This window comes from Rattus norvegicus, chromosome 18 (assembly GCF_021556685.1).
Source record: "Rattus norvegicus strain SHRSP/BbbUtx chromosome 18, alternate assembly SHRSP_T2T, whole genome shotgun sequence".
NCBI lineage: Eukaryota > Metazoa > Chordata > Mammalia > Rodentia > Muridae > Rattus > Rattus norvegicus.
In genome coordinates, this window is record NC_141551.1 from 64,817,333 (window position 1) to 64,833,023 (window position 15,691).

Here is a 15,691-nt window from a genome sequence, read left to right on the forward strand (position 1 = left end):
GGATCAAGTACAATCTAAGCTAATCATGTCCAGTTCTCCCTGGTTAAGTCATCCTGCTGAAGTATCGGACCTCGAGGAGCGAGGAGCGTGTCAAGAGAAACTTGTAAGCCGATAAAATTTTGTCAGACGTAGGCTGAGTCATCTAAGATCGTCCACTTGTTCAGAGAACTTAGCTTCTCAGTTTACGGAGTTTAAAGCCAGGTAGGGCGCTAGCATCAGCAGTGTGTTGCAGCATACACAGTCGAGGGGTGTCTATTCCTATTGTTAAGAAAAAAAGAGAAAAGAGCAAGGGAAATGAAGAGAGGAGAGGAGAGGAGAGGAGAGGAGAGGAGAGGAGAGGAGAGGAGAGGAGAGGAGAGGAGAGGAGAGGAGAGGAGAGGAGAGGAGAGGAGAGGAGAGGAGAGGAAGGGACAGGACAGGAGATGAGGGAGGCGAGTTTGGCTTGCATAATTTCCGTAAGCTTATCCTGGGTCCTACAACTACTTTTTGTTTTCTTAATTATGTCAGTTGTCTAATGATAGAGCACGTGACTCTGTTAGAGATGCTCACCTATTAAAGTTACAGCTTATAAAATTCTGGAGTTGGTAAGAAATTGGAAATGACTTCACGTGAGTAAATGACCCGTCTCCATTTCTTAGTTTCATTTGACAATCATGCTTGTTGTAGTTGGGAGTATAATTGTTGTAAAATAGATGTGCTTGGGGTGTGTGTGTGTGTGTGTGTGTGTGTGTGAGTGTATGTGTGTGTGTGAGTGCATGAGTGTATGTGTGTGTGAATGTGTGTGTGTGAGTGTGTGTGTGTGAATGTGTGTGTGTGTGTGTGTGTGTGTGTGTGTGTGTGTGTGTGTTTGTAGTGAGGAAAGGCCAACAAAGCGGCTAAAGAGGAAGGCCAACCACAACAGAAATTCTGTGGCCCCCCAAAAGGCAAACAATCAAAACCAATGAACGCTGCATGAAGGTTTCCTAAGACCATGAGACCAGCAGGGGCTTAAGCCTGGTCCTTGTGAATCCAAAAAGCCGACTTTAGTGAGATTTTATTGTCAATGTTCTCAGCTTTACTTCATGTGAAGCACCTTTCAACTTGACAACAGAACACTGTGTGGCATCCCCTGACCTGTCAACCCTGCTTCTGTCAGGTTCTACCGTCTGTGGGTGGCATTCCTTATTTCTTTCATTTTTAAAAATTTGTTGTCTCAAAGTATAAAATATCCAGGTCCTATCACATTCGAATTATCCCCTCCATTATCAGTAAGAGCAAGCGTATATTGCCATAAGACAGTCACATAACTGAAAAAAAAATCATTACAAGAACTTTAGTTTTATCGGGAACTCGGAGAAATGTAAATGCCACTGTAGCTATGAGGCATCATCACCCTTGATTTTGCTCTTGTGTTTTTCTCTCTAGCAAGAACTCTACTTCTAAACTGGAAGCCCTTCCTGGTAAATGCATCCCTACTTAACCTGAGAGAATGGAATGGTTGGTGTGCTGTTAGAGTTTATTGTTCTGCCATGCATCCGTTTTTAAAGAAGAACCAAGGTAGTCTTTCTAAAAGTACATTGTACGAAAACAAAGCAGACTGGGGTGACACCATCTTGGTACAGGTCTTAGGAAAGAGGAGGTGCTATTCCAGAATTAGGTGATGACGTCAGCTTTTGTTCCACCATCAAGGATTTATATCTGAGTCCCTAAGAGGAAAGATGTCAACCAAAAATTGTAAATCAGCTCTACAAAAAGCTGCTACTTATGGGGAAGGCCAGTGCTGGTCCTCTAGGAGAGACTAGGTTGACGTCAGAAGGAGCAGGAAGGAATTCAGGAGCTAGTGTCTTGGAGTGAACAATGCTGGTCCTGTCACCTGACCATGGCTGCTCGATGAACCCAGTAATGGGTGACATGATAAAAGTGGAGAAACACAGAGAAAGGCAGATTCCACATGGACACAGATTGTCCGTAGAAGCCCAGGTGAGCTCCACTGGGCATGTGGTACTAGAAATTGCTAAGGATGCTTGGAATCCCTCTAGTCACTAGAGAGGATGGCAAACAATGAGAGAAGGAATAGGCTGTCATCAGGGAAAAAGTCAAAATCACAGGGCTTCTCTTGAGTCCAGTCAATTCAATCTCAAGTGAGACACTTTGTGCCTACAAGGACTCAGAGAAAGTGTTCCTTCTGTGCACATCTATAGCATCACAAGAGTTTGTGTTATCTCAAGGGATTGCAAAAACCTGGCAATTGACTGGACGGCTGATACTTTTCCCCCTTCACAAGACCCGGAGTTGGCTCGTTAGATTCTTAAGTTGAGCTTTTGTTGACGTACAAGAACGGACAGCGGGCCTCCCAGATGAAAATACACTGCAGAAGGACATGATCCTAAAATCGAACTTGTGCTAAGCCTGTGTGCTGGAAATGGTGTGTCCTTGCTGGCAGCTGTTAGCCATCTTGCATCTCCTTGAGCCCTGCCCTTATAGGCCTGTGACTGTCACAGGAGGTCCCTGTCTCCTCTCTAGGCCTACTAAGGAGGATAGAGAACTCATATCCCACAGTTGAATTCCTCTTAAGTCATTCCCTCATATCCTCTCTTAGGTGAGGAATACAAACTGTTTACAGCCAACATGATTGTGATGGTTTATATATACTCAGCCCAGGGAATGGCACTATTAGAGGGTGTGGCCCTGTTGGAGTAGGTGTGTCACTGTAGGTGTGGGCTTTAAGACCCTCATCCTAGCTGTCTGGAAGTCTGTCTTCTGCTAGCAGCCTTCAGATGAAGATGTAGAACTCTCAGCTCCTCCTGTACCATGCCTGCCTGGATGCTGCCATGTTCCCACCTTGATGATAATGGACTGAACCTGTAAGCCAACCCTAATGAAATGTTGTCCTTTTAAGAGTTGCCTTGATCATGGTGTCTGTTCACAGCAATAAAGCCTTCACTAAGACAATGGTGTAGCATATTCTGGCACTGCCACTGTATGTCTGCTGTGTTAACTGTACTGACAGGAGAACAACATATCCCTCTATCAGAGTGAGGGGGCAGAAAGTCAAATCGCTTCATATAGATCAAATCTCCAAAATAACTGATGGCCTCCCCTCCTCTTTTCTTGCTGCTGCTACTGCCACCAATGCCTTAAAAAGAATTAATGGGGGTGGGGAGCACACATATGTGGGATACCCAAGGAGGCCAGAAGAGGATGTGGGATCTTCTGTAGCTAGCATTTCCAGTAGTTATGAACTACCCATGAGTGCTGGGAATCCCACAGAGGTCTTCTGGCAATTATCATTAACCACTGAGCCATCTTTTCAGTCCCTACCGTTTATTTTTCCCTTAATTAATTGAAAAAATATGTATCAGAGCTTCTTAGGTGAATCCTGAACAAACAGTGGCTCTTAGGTTGGTGGCTGTCACTACTATATCTATTCCCGTAGAAATTTAAGATGACTGCCGAGTAGATGTCTCCACTAGACTATCCCAGAATAAGCCCCCGTTTTACTACATTCCTCAGTTGCTCAATCCAGCTGGGCAGAGCTGACCCCACGACCCATGGCAATCTGGAAAGTTTGGGTCACTGTGGTTCTGAAGCATGGGGTGTTGCATTAGACAGGGCCCTCAAAGAAAAACCTGGAACCAATAGAATGTATGTTTATAATGTGAAAGAGGGTTCACTAGAGTATGTCACAACAAATACTGCCCAGGTAACCCAACAATGGGCATCTTCACTCTAGAAAATCTGAGAACTCAAGTGCTGTTCACGGAAAGAAGCTGTCTGCCCCCAGAAGTCTCAGTCTGGGGCTGAAACAAGGTCCCTGGAGAGTGAGTGGCCTGTGCCCATCCCACACTAGAACACCAAAGAAGCTAGGTGTTGCTTCGATTCTCTTTATTTGTTATTGTTTTGTGTGTAGGATACATTGGATAAATCACTGATCTATGGTATGCCTGTGAAACTCAGAGAAAAACTTAGGGGAGGGGTTTTCTCCACCTACCTTTACATTGGGTCCTGGGATTGAACTCGGGTCCCCAGGCTCTCGTGCTGTCTTAAGAGTTATTTATGACCAAAGCAATTTTGGAGGAAGGGGTTCATTTCACCTTACAGTTCTGTACAGCTCTCATCATAGAAAGAAGCCAGGGCAAGAACTCAAACAGGGATGGAGCCTAGAGGCAGGAGTTGATGTAGAGGTCACAGAAGGTGCCACTCACTAGCTTGCTCCACATGGCTTGCTCAACCTGCTTTCCTATAGAACGCGGAGGACATCAGCCCTCACCCTACTGGTCTACCTTCCAATCTCAACATCTCTCTCTCTCTCTCTCTCTCTCTCTCTCTCTCTCTCTCTCTCTCTCTCTCTCTCTCTCTCTCTCTCTCTCCTCCCCAGCCAGACCTCCCCCTTTCCTGGGGCCTCAAGTTTCTCAAAGATTAGGCTCATCTCCCACTGAGGCCAGACCAGGCAGTCCTCTGCTATATATGTGCCAGGGGCCTTGGATCAGCCCATGTATGCTCACAATTGGCGGCTCAGACTCTCTTATGGGAGCATTTTCTCAAGTGGGGTTCTTTCCTCTCAGATGTCTATAGCTTGTGTCAAGTTGACATAAAACTGTCTGGCACATATGGCAAGCATTTTACCTTCTGAGCCATCTCACCAGGCCCAGTGGGTGTTATGGTGATAGCAAGGCAGGCAAGGCAGGCGGTGGCGGAAGAGACAATGGGGTCCATACATTCACCAAGAAGAAGTAAAGTTGGAGCAGTGAACAGCGCTGCTTTTTCCTTAAACCTCTTCATGCCTTAGCTGCTGCCAAAAGATGCCATCCACCACGGAAGAAAGCATTTCTCCACTTGGCTAATCCTTCCTGAAAATTCCTGCACAGGTCCAACCAGGGTACATCTCTTAGTCCAAACCATGTCAAATTGACGGTCAAGATGGTCTTCCTTTGGCCCCTCATTTCTACCTCATCTTGAAGAGCTTCCTTAAGTCCTTTTCTATGAAAAACCTCCTCACCATTGCAGGTTTCACCCTGCTGTCCTTTCTCTGAACTCTTAGCAGTGTGGCTCTGAATGGTTTTCTAATAGCTTCATGCTACACTTGTGTCGCCTCCCCAAGTCGATCATTAGCTGTCTGGTGTCTATCCTCTCCAAATCCTAGCATGGTATTGGACTTCCTCTCCTTCCCAACAGATACCAATTGCCTGGCTGGTTCAGGAAACACAGCACACAGTAGGGATAAGGCAAGCCCTAAAAGCAATTGTCCAATTTCGTAGTTGGTCAAATATAGATTAAGGTTAGACGTAAGTGACTCTTAAAAAAAAAAAAAAAAGGGATGCGTGTGTTCTTGGCGCTAGCCTTAGCAGCTTGTCGTACCACACCTCTGGTTTCAAGGTTGTTCCTGTCCCTCTGGCTTTCCTGGGAATAACTTTGAGAAGATGGATTATAGTGCTCCCCTAACCCCCTCCACAGCCTATTGATTTTATATGTCATCAATGTATATTGTATGTCTACACCATTACCAGGGGAAGCAGGAGGTGCCTGTAGTTACGCCCCCACCTCAGCCCGCCATCCCATGCTGTGCCCTATGGGAAGCCACTGATTCTTACACTTGAAGCGGGTACAATGCAACTTAATCAGACTGACAGGAAACAGGCAGCAATTACAGTTCGCTTCCACATCTGCCGGGTTCCACTTCACTGAGGGAAGAGTTATCTCAATTTTAATGTACATCCCTTTTTCATGTTTCATTTAACCTCTGCTGTATTATTAAACACATCAAAATATAATGACACTCGTTAAAGAAGAAAAAGAGGACAGTTGGGATATTTTGGATGGTGTGGCCTATCTTTGTAACTTAATTGTATCATTTTTTTGCTCCTCTTCAACATCTCCCCCTTGTGAATAACTAATTCAGTATATAGGTATTTAAAGAGCGAGTTGGGAACCGGCTGTTTAAACACCTACATCAACGCCGAGTTCAGCGACAATAAAATGTCCCTCGGTCATTTGTCTGTTTTCGCCAAGAGCCTTTCTCTTTTCAAAAACATGTTTTTGCAGTGTGTCAAAATAGCTAGTTTCCCCATTACTGCAGTGCACAAACTGCTTGCAAAGCAGCTCAATGAACTCCCCCAGGAATGTATTAGTGATGTGACTCAGGAAAACCTTTGGAACTCAAACTAGCAGGTGTCTCACCCGCTGGTCCAGCCCAGAACAGCCAGAGCCCATCAGCTGGCCGATCCCGCTGACCTGAATTGCAGGAGCTATTAAGCCTTTCATTTCTGCAAGATGGATGTGTTGACACACCAGGCTGAGCCTCTCATCTGGGGCTTTGTTTTGGGCTTTTTGCTTTTCTCCTTTCTAGTTTGATTACCTGACCCTAGGGCCTTTCTTTGAGCCCCGGTTTTATAATTGTTTCTGAGTTATTTTGTAAGCCTTCCTAAATATTATATAACCATCAGATATTAGCCGTGACCTCCAAATCCAGACTTCCCATGTTTCCAGACGCTAAGGGGAGTGTGATCTCAAACTCTCTTGAATTCTTCAAATGGTTTAACTAAGAGAGTACCAGATAGTAATTTGGGGGCATGAGAAGTGTTTATATTAGAGAAATGAAGGAGAAGACATGTATGTATCTAAATATCCTTTCAGGCAAGACCAAACATAAAAAGGCTCTGACATCCAACTCTCAAAATTAAATTAAATTTAGGAACTTAGGGTTTAAAAAAAAAACATCTAGACTATTCTAAACATATCCATCTTCAATGGGATGTGATCCATCTTCAAAGGTTCCTATGAACCAGGGCGATGAAAAGGCTACAAGCCAGACTCAGTGTTATCAAGAAGTGCACAACCTACTCATGAAATCAAAACAAACAGAGGAAAGATAAGCCAGAGCCAGGCCGGCTGCCACCAGCAGGGTGACTCCACAGTGCATTGTGTTTATAGTTGGTGAACGAGAGAGAGCTGAGGCCCCTAGGTATTGCTTTAAGCCAAGTGCAATGCAATGTCCATCCAGCAAGATCTACATCAACCTTGAAAATGCCTGGTATGCTGTCTATTCTGGGTGGTGTTTTTTATACCATGAGTTGTGCTATACGGTTTTCCATAGTTTAAATATTATTCTGAGCAAAAGCCTCCAATAAAAGCAAAGCTAATTAGCCCTGATTTACTCATGAGATCACTACAGGGTCATGATAATCAACCTTGAAAGGACAGGGTACAGGGATCAGGACAGCAGTTTAAGCAATGAAGGCAGTACGGCCTACACACTTCTGATCTAAACAAGTCATGAGTCTGACTCTCAAAGTGCCTCCCAGTGTCATCATAAAACCCATATCTAAAGGCTGAAAAATTAAAGAGGGAGCAAGAGGCCAGAACAGTGTAAGGAAATACTGCCCTGTCTCTCCACTGCCCTGTCTCTCCACACCTAGTGGACAGAGAAGGCAAACTCCAGGAATGATGGGTGAGTAAGTGTAACACTTATCCTCATTAATATTTTCTAATGGATTATTAATTGGTGGTTTGAGTAAACTTTGAAACGAAGACTCGAACACTGGAAATTAATGCAGGTCCATCTAAAACAACACTGATCCTTGGCTAAGGTAGGTGTCAAATTTGCAGTTAGACTTATGCATGCATTTTATAGAGGGTTTAAAGAAGAATTTTGTATTGGTTTATGAGTTTCACAGCATGTGTCCCCAATCTCACTCCTTTCCCCATCCCTAGTACCTACCTTTAGTAATCTTGCCCCCACAAAAGAAAAAGGGAAAATCTCATAGTAGAAGCTGTAGTTCATTGTAATGAGTCGCTGGTCTGGTTCGAGGCCTCTGGCTTCCCCTACTCTATCAATACTAGAACCTCACTGGGCTCCCCTCTGATATCATCTTGTAGTCTTGTATCGTGGTGATCATGTAGCTTTGGATCTGTAGGTCTTACCACAACATAAGCTCCGGCATCTATGAAGTAGAGGTTGGGGTGGATCAACTCAAAGCCCTGGATCCGAGCCTGGGAGATATCTGAGCTGGTCAGCCCGCCAGCTCTCCTGTACCCACACCACCCGGGTGAGCTCTCCAGCCTTGCTCCGGCTAGCTCATCCAATACCACAGCCAGCGAGGGGCAGAGCCAGCTCACCCACTCCCATGCCCTCAGGCTGGCTCACCCACACTTCCATCATCAGGGACAGCTCTACTGTGCCGCCCAGGCAAGGTGCAAGGTCCACGCTCTCAAGGGTTGCAGCCCATGAAGAACAGGGCCAGCTCTAGCACTCTCATGACCCCAGGATCAGCTCTCCGGACTGCCGCCTGGTCTGACATAGGTGGCAGGGGACAGAGGGAGAGGAGGACATCTCTCCTTCTGACACTGCACAACAGACAAGCAGTGGGGCTAACTCGCCCATGCTCATGCACACTCATGCCCCCGCCATTGACACAATTTGGAAAACTCACCCAGCCTAGAAGGATTGGAGAAGTTGTTAAAAGGCAGGTCACAATAAGGTGTATGTAGACAATGGTCTATTTTGTTATGCGCTATAGAAAAAAAAATACTAAAGGAAACCACCATGAAAAAAAAATCATAAAATGTTCACAACCTATGAATGGGGGAGAGACTATATCCTGTACCTGGGAACACTGAAGGAAGTGCAAAGCACAGAGATCAGTCTAAAATCAACCTAGTGTGCACCGCGCCTCCATAACAAGTCTCCTCCTGCTGGCGTCGCGGTGAGCTCTGACATGGGAAGGATCCCTCATCATCACCAAGTGACTAATTTGTCTCTCCAGTAAATTGCACATCACGGGAAAGAGCAACCTCTTCTGTTTCTCCCACTTTAGCTTCCCGTAAGGCGTCCAACTCTGAAATGAGCACTTCTCACCTATTTAAGTTATTAATAAGGTTGGCGGTCGACAACAGGTTATTATTACACATTAAATTAGGGGGTGGTCCATGTGGCCCATACATATACAGCCACCCAATTAGACAAGATGGATGAAGCAAAGAAGTGCAGGCCGACAGGAGCCGGATGTAGATCGCTCCTGAGAGACACAGCCAGAATACAGCAAATACAGAGGCGAATGCCAGCAGCAAACCACTGAACTGAGAATAGGTCCCCCGTTGAAGGAATCAGAGAAAGAACTGGAAGAGCTTGAAGGGGCTCGAGACCCCATATGTACAACAATGCCAAGCAACCAGAGCTTCCAGGGACTAAGCCACTACCTAAAGACTATACATGGACTGACCCTGGGCTCTGACCTCATAGGTAGCAATGAATATCCTAGTAAGAGCACCAGTGGAAGGGGAAGCCCTGGGGCTGCTAAGACTGAACCCCCAGCGAACGTGATTGTTGGGGGAGGGCGTCAATGGGGGGAGGATGGGGAGGGGAACACCCATAAGGAAGGGGAGGGGGGAGGGGGATGTTTGCCCGGATACCGGGAAAGGGAATAACACTCGAAATGTATATAAGAAACACTCAAGTTAATAAAAAAAAATTAGGGGGTGGTCAAAAGTGTCAGGTGGGCTTTTCACTGTGTGGGTCAGCGTGATCTTGCCCTGTGTTGTTCAAGCTCAATTCCAAACCTCCAATCCCACTTTTAAAAAGGTTTGTTTGTTTATTTATTTATTTAGCATATGTGTGTGTATATGTTTGTATATGTGTCTGTGTATATCACAAGCGTACAGGTGCCCTCAGTGGCAAGAAGAAAGCACTGTTTCCCTGGATTTGAAGTTACAGGCAACCATCATGGGTGCTGGTGACTGAAGTCAAGCGGCTGGTCTGGAAGAGGAGTACTCCTCTGCAGGCTTCAGCCCCTCGATGCTATTCTGCCTCTATAAAGAACACACTGTTGGAACCTTAAAATTGTGTCCCACTCTTTGGGAGCCAAAGTGGCTCTTCTGATTTACAAGTTCTGAATATATATATATATATATATATATATATATATATATATATATATATATATATATATGACTGGTAGAGACTGACAATCATGAACACCACGATTCTTTCATCAGAGAGTGAGGGAAGGAAAGAGTGAAGGAAGTTAGCCTGGGAGGAGGGGTAGAAGAAAGGGAGAGAGGGGTCTTCCCTTCACACTGCTCTGCTTTTCAAAGTGTTTTCCTTTCCCTCTAATATTTGTCTTACATTTGAAATTTTTTTATCTTTTTGTCTTGATTCTTTGAAAATTTCATGTGCACACATGTATGCGGAAGTCAGAGGAAAACTTACGGGAGTCGGTTCTGTGTCTTAACATCCTGGGTCGTGGGGACTGAACTCTGGTTGTCAGGCAAGGCAGCATCTTTACTCTCTCAGCCAGCTAGCATCTCTCCCCCCCCCCCTTTTTAGGCCACATGTCTTTGCCTCTTTCTCAAACTGACATCCCTATTTATCATCCTCATTCATCTCTAAGAACAGAGTCCCGGGACTCATTGACACTCTGCGAAGACACTGTTGGTTCCCGTCTTCTCTTAGTTACCTCACATAAATCCTTCCCTACTTCTCATTCAAAGCCCCCACTAGGACTTCCTTACTGATTGTCGGAGGTTGGCAGAAACCTGGGGTGCCATCCATGCCCTGTGCTCCGTGCTCCGCTGTCTTCCTCACAGCATGCCGTCCCCCACGATTCCTGTCATCTGGCTCTATGTGCCATTGTCCCTTTAAGAAGCAATGGTTTCCCCTCCCTCACTTCTCCCTGACTCTGAAAAATGCCTTTAAAATGTCCATTTCATGCACCCTTTCTTCCTTTAGTTGTGGCTTTGCTGTCACTGCTCATGTTGATGACGCCATTCCTCATTCATTCTGGCCTTTTCTGCGCAATCTTACTATAATATTTAGTGAGCATGGGGCTCAACCAATTACGTGAATGATCTCTGTGTATTTCACCAAACATCCTGGACCTTAAAAATACCCTTTGTCTTCCTTTACTTTTGCGGCTCAGCTCTTTCTCTTGACTCTGTGTCTGTCTGTCCGGCTGCTACTGTGAGACAGCCATTCTCACCACCATGGCCCTGGTGGAAGGAGCGCCTGCATGCCCTGGGTAGGTTACACGTTGCAGAATTGCAGAGGAAAATGTTTGCCACGATGGTGCCAAACCCAAATCTCATGTACTTCAAACACTGGCTGCTGTCTCTTCCTTGAATATAAGGCTATCAGTGGGATGTGCACAGGACCGCCAAGTTCTGGTCAGGGCAACTTCTTCACGTTCAGTCACTGGGCTGTTGGAATGGTAGGCAATTTGATAATCCTCCAAACTCCTCACAAAGCCAGCTCACATCGGAGTTCTCCGTTCCACTGGTATTTGGAGGACAAGACAAAACAAAAAGATACCAGATGTGCTCCTCTACGCCCGGAGGTAAACGGTTACCTGTAACCAATGCCTAAATTCCACTCCTTAGTATTCTAGATTATAAAACCAAGTTTTAGAAGTCAAGATCAGATTCCAGGTTTGTCAAACCAAAGTACCATCATGTGGCTGAAACAAGTGATGTTCTCCACAGTTCTGGGGGTGGCAAGACCAAGGTCAAGGGGTCAGCAGACTGCCTTCTTGTTCTTTGGCTTGCAATTGGGTGTCTTTCTTTTCGTCTTCTCTCCATGGGTTCTCATCCCCACCTCCTCTTCTTACAAAAACACATCACTTTGGATTCAAATCCAACCTAATGATCTTATTTTTAACTTTGACTTTTTGAAGGTGCCATGTCCAAATAGGGTCATATTTTGTACTCAAGGGGTTAGGCCATCAATGAGGGAATCTGGAACCACACATAGATCTTGAGAGTGTGTGGATTCCCTTTCCTTGCTCACATCAGAATTGAGTGACCTTGTCCATACCTCTAGACATTTTCTGAAATCCAGCCTGTAATGCCATGACTATTCTCACCACCTTCAGCCTGAGACCATTGATGGTTTGTGTTGTGTCAAGAGCTTGCTGCCGTTCACAAGGTTGACACTATGTCCTTGTGACACAGAGTCCTTGTGACACAGCAGCAGAACCTCTGGCAGCATTCAGCTTCATTCCTAGTTCTTCCCTGTCAAGCCTTGACTTTTACTAGTGCCTGGTCTCTATAATCTAATCATCAGTGGTCACGTGGTTATATTTGTGAAGCCAAATGCAAAAGGGAACACTTTTAACTGAAAAGAAGTAAATATGGCTCATATTCTATTGGTTTCGTCATTTGCTTGCCCACCTTGTAAGGCAATTGGGGAACAAACCCAAGGCCATGGATAGAGAAGTTGAGGCAAGCATCCCCAGGTTTTACTTCTTTGAGACAGAGTCTATTATGTATTCCAGACTGACCAGTAGCACAGAACCCTGCTGCTTTTGTTTTCTGAGCACTCAGATCCCAGGTACACATTACACGCCCAATACTAACTTTATTTTATGTCCACCGAGGACGTGATCTAAAGGTGACATGATTCTTATTCAGTTTTCTAAAGATGAACAAGTCATGCCCAAGTAATGATCTACTCCTACAATCTAACCTAAGAAGAGATATGCCATCATGATAATGACAAACGTTCCCGAAAGATTGCATTAAAAACATCTTCAGCAGAGATCTATACAGTGCTTCTAGCAACCAGACACTTAGAAGGTTACATTACAGTCCTGAGCTGCCGGGACAGGAAAAATGTGTCTGCAGTTAAGAACACTTGCTGTTCTTGGAGAACTCAGATCCCAGCATCCGTGTCTAGCAGCTCACAAGTGCCTGTAACTCATTTGAGAGGATCGGACACCCTCTCTTCGCCTCCATGGGTACCCTCTCACATACGGCATACACTCATACAGAGATTCATACATGTGCAGAAGTAAAAAGAAAAATAAACCCTTTTTTTTAATAAAAAGCAAAGTAAAAACTGTCCTGCTGCCTTTTAAAATGGAAAAGTTACTAAATCTGTTTGATAAAATGAGCATTTTCGTGTGTTTCAGGCCCATGGGAGATACTTGGTGTCTGTAGCTTGAACCACACTAAAAATAGACATTTGCCTACAATGGTCTGGCAATCTTGTAAGGAACCACTTGATGAAATGAGAGCTATGGAGCTAAGGTAGTTCAAAGTAAGCCAGATGAAACCTAAAACTTCAAAAATAAACAGAAAAAAAGAAACAAAACCCAAACAAACAAAAACCCATAATGCAAGCCCCATGGTTGTAGCAAGCACTAGACAAGAGGAACTTTTTTTAAATTAGTGAATTTTACAAAGTGCAAAGAAATATTTCCTAATAAGGACCAGTTGGCATAGTATGTTGAGCTACTAAGCACTTCTAAAACAAATAAACAAACAAACAAAAAACAAAAACAGAAATAAGAAAACAAAAATAATACAAAACCAAAAAACCAACCAAACAAGAAAACATGCATTGAAAGACCTAGATTGTTCAGAAGAACCAGAGGCTTTTAAAAGTTATTGTGAGAGTTCCTATGATCGATATTTTAAATTTGATATCATGCAGTCAGTTTCGAAAAGGATTAAAACATGTTGATCTAAAATTGAAAAGGACTGAAATAAAAAGGAAAGTTTAAAACTTAAGTAAAGGCAATAACAATAACAATAATAATAGTAGTAGTAGTAATAATAATAATAATAATAATAATAATAATAATGAGGTATGCAGCTGTAAAACTGGCCAAAAAAAAAAAAAAGGTAAAAACTCAGGGGACAAAGGTTGCCAAAGCTCAAGAATCTGAGGATAGACTGGCAGTGAAGAACCGGGCAGCTAGTGACAAGACATGCCTCAATGGTAACCTGAGTATTGTATAAGAAAACTGACTCTCCTTCTGACTAGGCAGATGTAGGACACGCCTTAAGATCACGGTTACAGGCAAAATGGCTTATGGGTGTGCAATTTTCTGAGAGATCTGGGGAAACCTCACCAAGTTCCTACAAGGGAAGTTTCTTGATCATGGGCTGTACTGTAACTACATTGATCCAAATGTCTACTTTCCACTTGAGGTAGCTTTACCATCAGTCTCCATCATGGCCAGCTGTAATGACTTATCGCATCTAGGCCTTGGATTGTCGTCGGAATCTGTTTATCCTTTGGCAATCTGAATCCTAGCAGAGGACCTGCTGCCCATCCCATCCCTGGCATAGACCCAGATGCTGTTCAAATGTCTCTCACATGATTTTAGCACTGGGGGTTTACTGATTTGTAAGTTGCTTATGTGAGGACTTGGCCATCTTGCCCATTGGGATGCTTGTGATTTTCTTATATGAAAATCTTCTTTAGGGACTGGAGAGTCCAGTTCTTTGTCCAATGTCTTGAAATTAGCTCTATTGCAGATATCTCTGATTAACTAAGACACATGTTTCTCACTAGACTGGAGGAGTAAGACACTGTCTTATTCTAGGCCCTGGACTTTAACAAGATAGGAAGAATGGAAGTGACTTTCCTAGGATCCAGCTGAGTTTCTTGCCAATGAAAATGTCCACCTAGAGACCATTGTCCCAGGCAGTCACATTGAAGAAGCATTTCAGAGAGCAGGGGAGTGTCTATAGCAGGTGACTTTTACGGCATTCCCAGCCCTGAACGTAGGAGTTTGTGAGGGAGACAAATATTTAACTTTATGACACCGAGCTAGAGCACCTGTGATAACAAGAGAGGGGTTGATGCCCTTCACAAAGAGGGAGAGGTAGGAGGAAGAGCAGGAGGGGGAGGAGAGAAGCAGGAAGAAGAAGAAAGAAGAGTTAGAACAGAAAACAGGGAACAGGAGGATAAATCAGAGGAGGGGAGACTGCCCTCCTGGAAGGGGAAAAAATATGTAGAGATGTGTGCCTACGTGTCCATGTAGTCCTGTGTGTCTATACAAGCCTGCAAAAGGAAGAAAGTCTGAGAATGACTAAGTAATTACATTTCTGCGCATGAAAATGCATTCTCTTCAATGTAATGAGAAAATGAGGGCAGAAAGTCTGAGGACGAACAGAACATGATTAGCACAAATGAGAAACGAAAAGATGAGCAAATGAACAAGAAGACAATGAAGCAAGTCGACAGCGACGCCTTGTCCCACATTCACCTGCCTTCTGTGTGTTTACTTTTTGAGTCACCTAGCTCCTTGCGTCAGCTCTCCCCCGGCGTCTACAAAGAGACAGTGATTGTGTTGGATGACGATATCCGTAGTTATCGTTAGCAGTGTGGACATTGGCTCCGGTATGTACATAGAAGTGTGTGTGTTGTTTCTCAGTACCGTCCAGAGTATTATTACTAATCCCACTTTACAGATAAGAAACTAAGACACAGAAAAGTTAAGTAAGTTTCTCAAGGCGGCACAGTGACTGTGGCAGAGCTGAGATTCAAACTCAAGGAGCCAGATTTCAGAATCCAGCCTCCACACTCTGGCTGAGCAACGAAAGCAAGGAGCTGGACAGGCCACAGGAGACAGGAGTTTAAGTCCAGACACTGACTTAGAAGCTGTTCACCTGGCTAGATCACTTCCTGGCTAGAACCTCAGGTTCCTCATTTAAGAAATGGCATGGAGGTCTTTGCCTAAGAGAGTGGTGAAGAAAAGTAATTTGAGACTTGTCTCAGTTAGGGTTTCCAATGTCGTGAAGGGACACCATGACCACTACAACTCTTATAAAGGAAAGCGTTTCATTGGTGCTGGAGTATGGTTCAAGGGTTTAGTCCATTGTTATCATGGAGGGAAGCAGGGCAAAGTACAGGCAGACATGGTGCTGGGGAATAGCTGGGAGTTCTACATCTGGATTGGCGTCTGGAAGACAGTGAGACACTGGTCCTGGC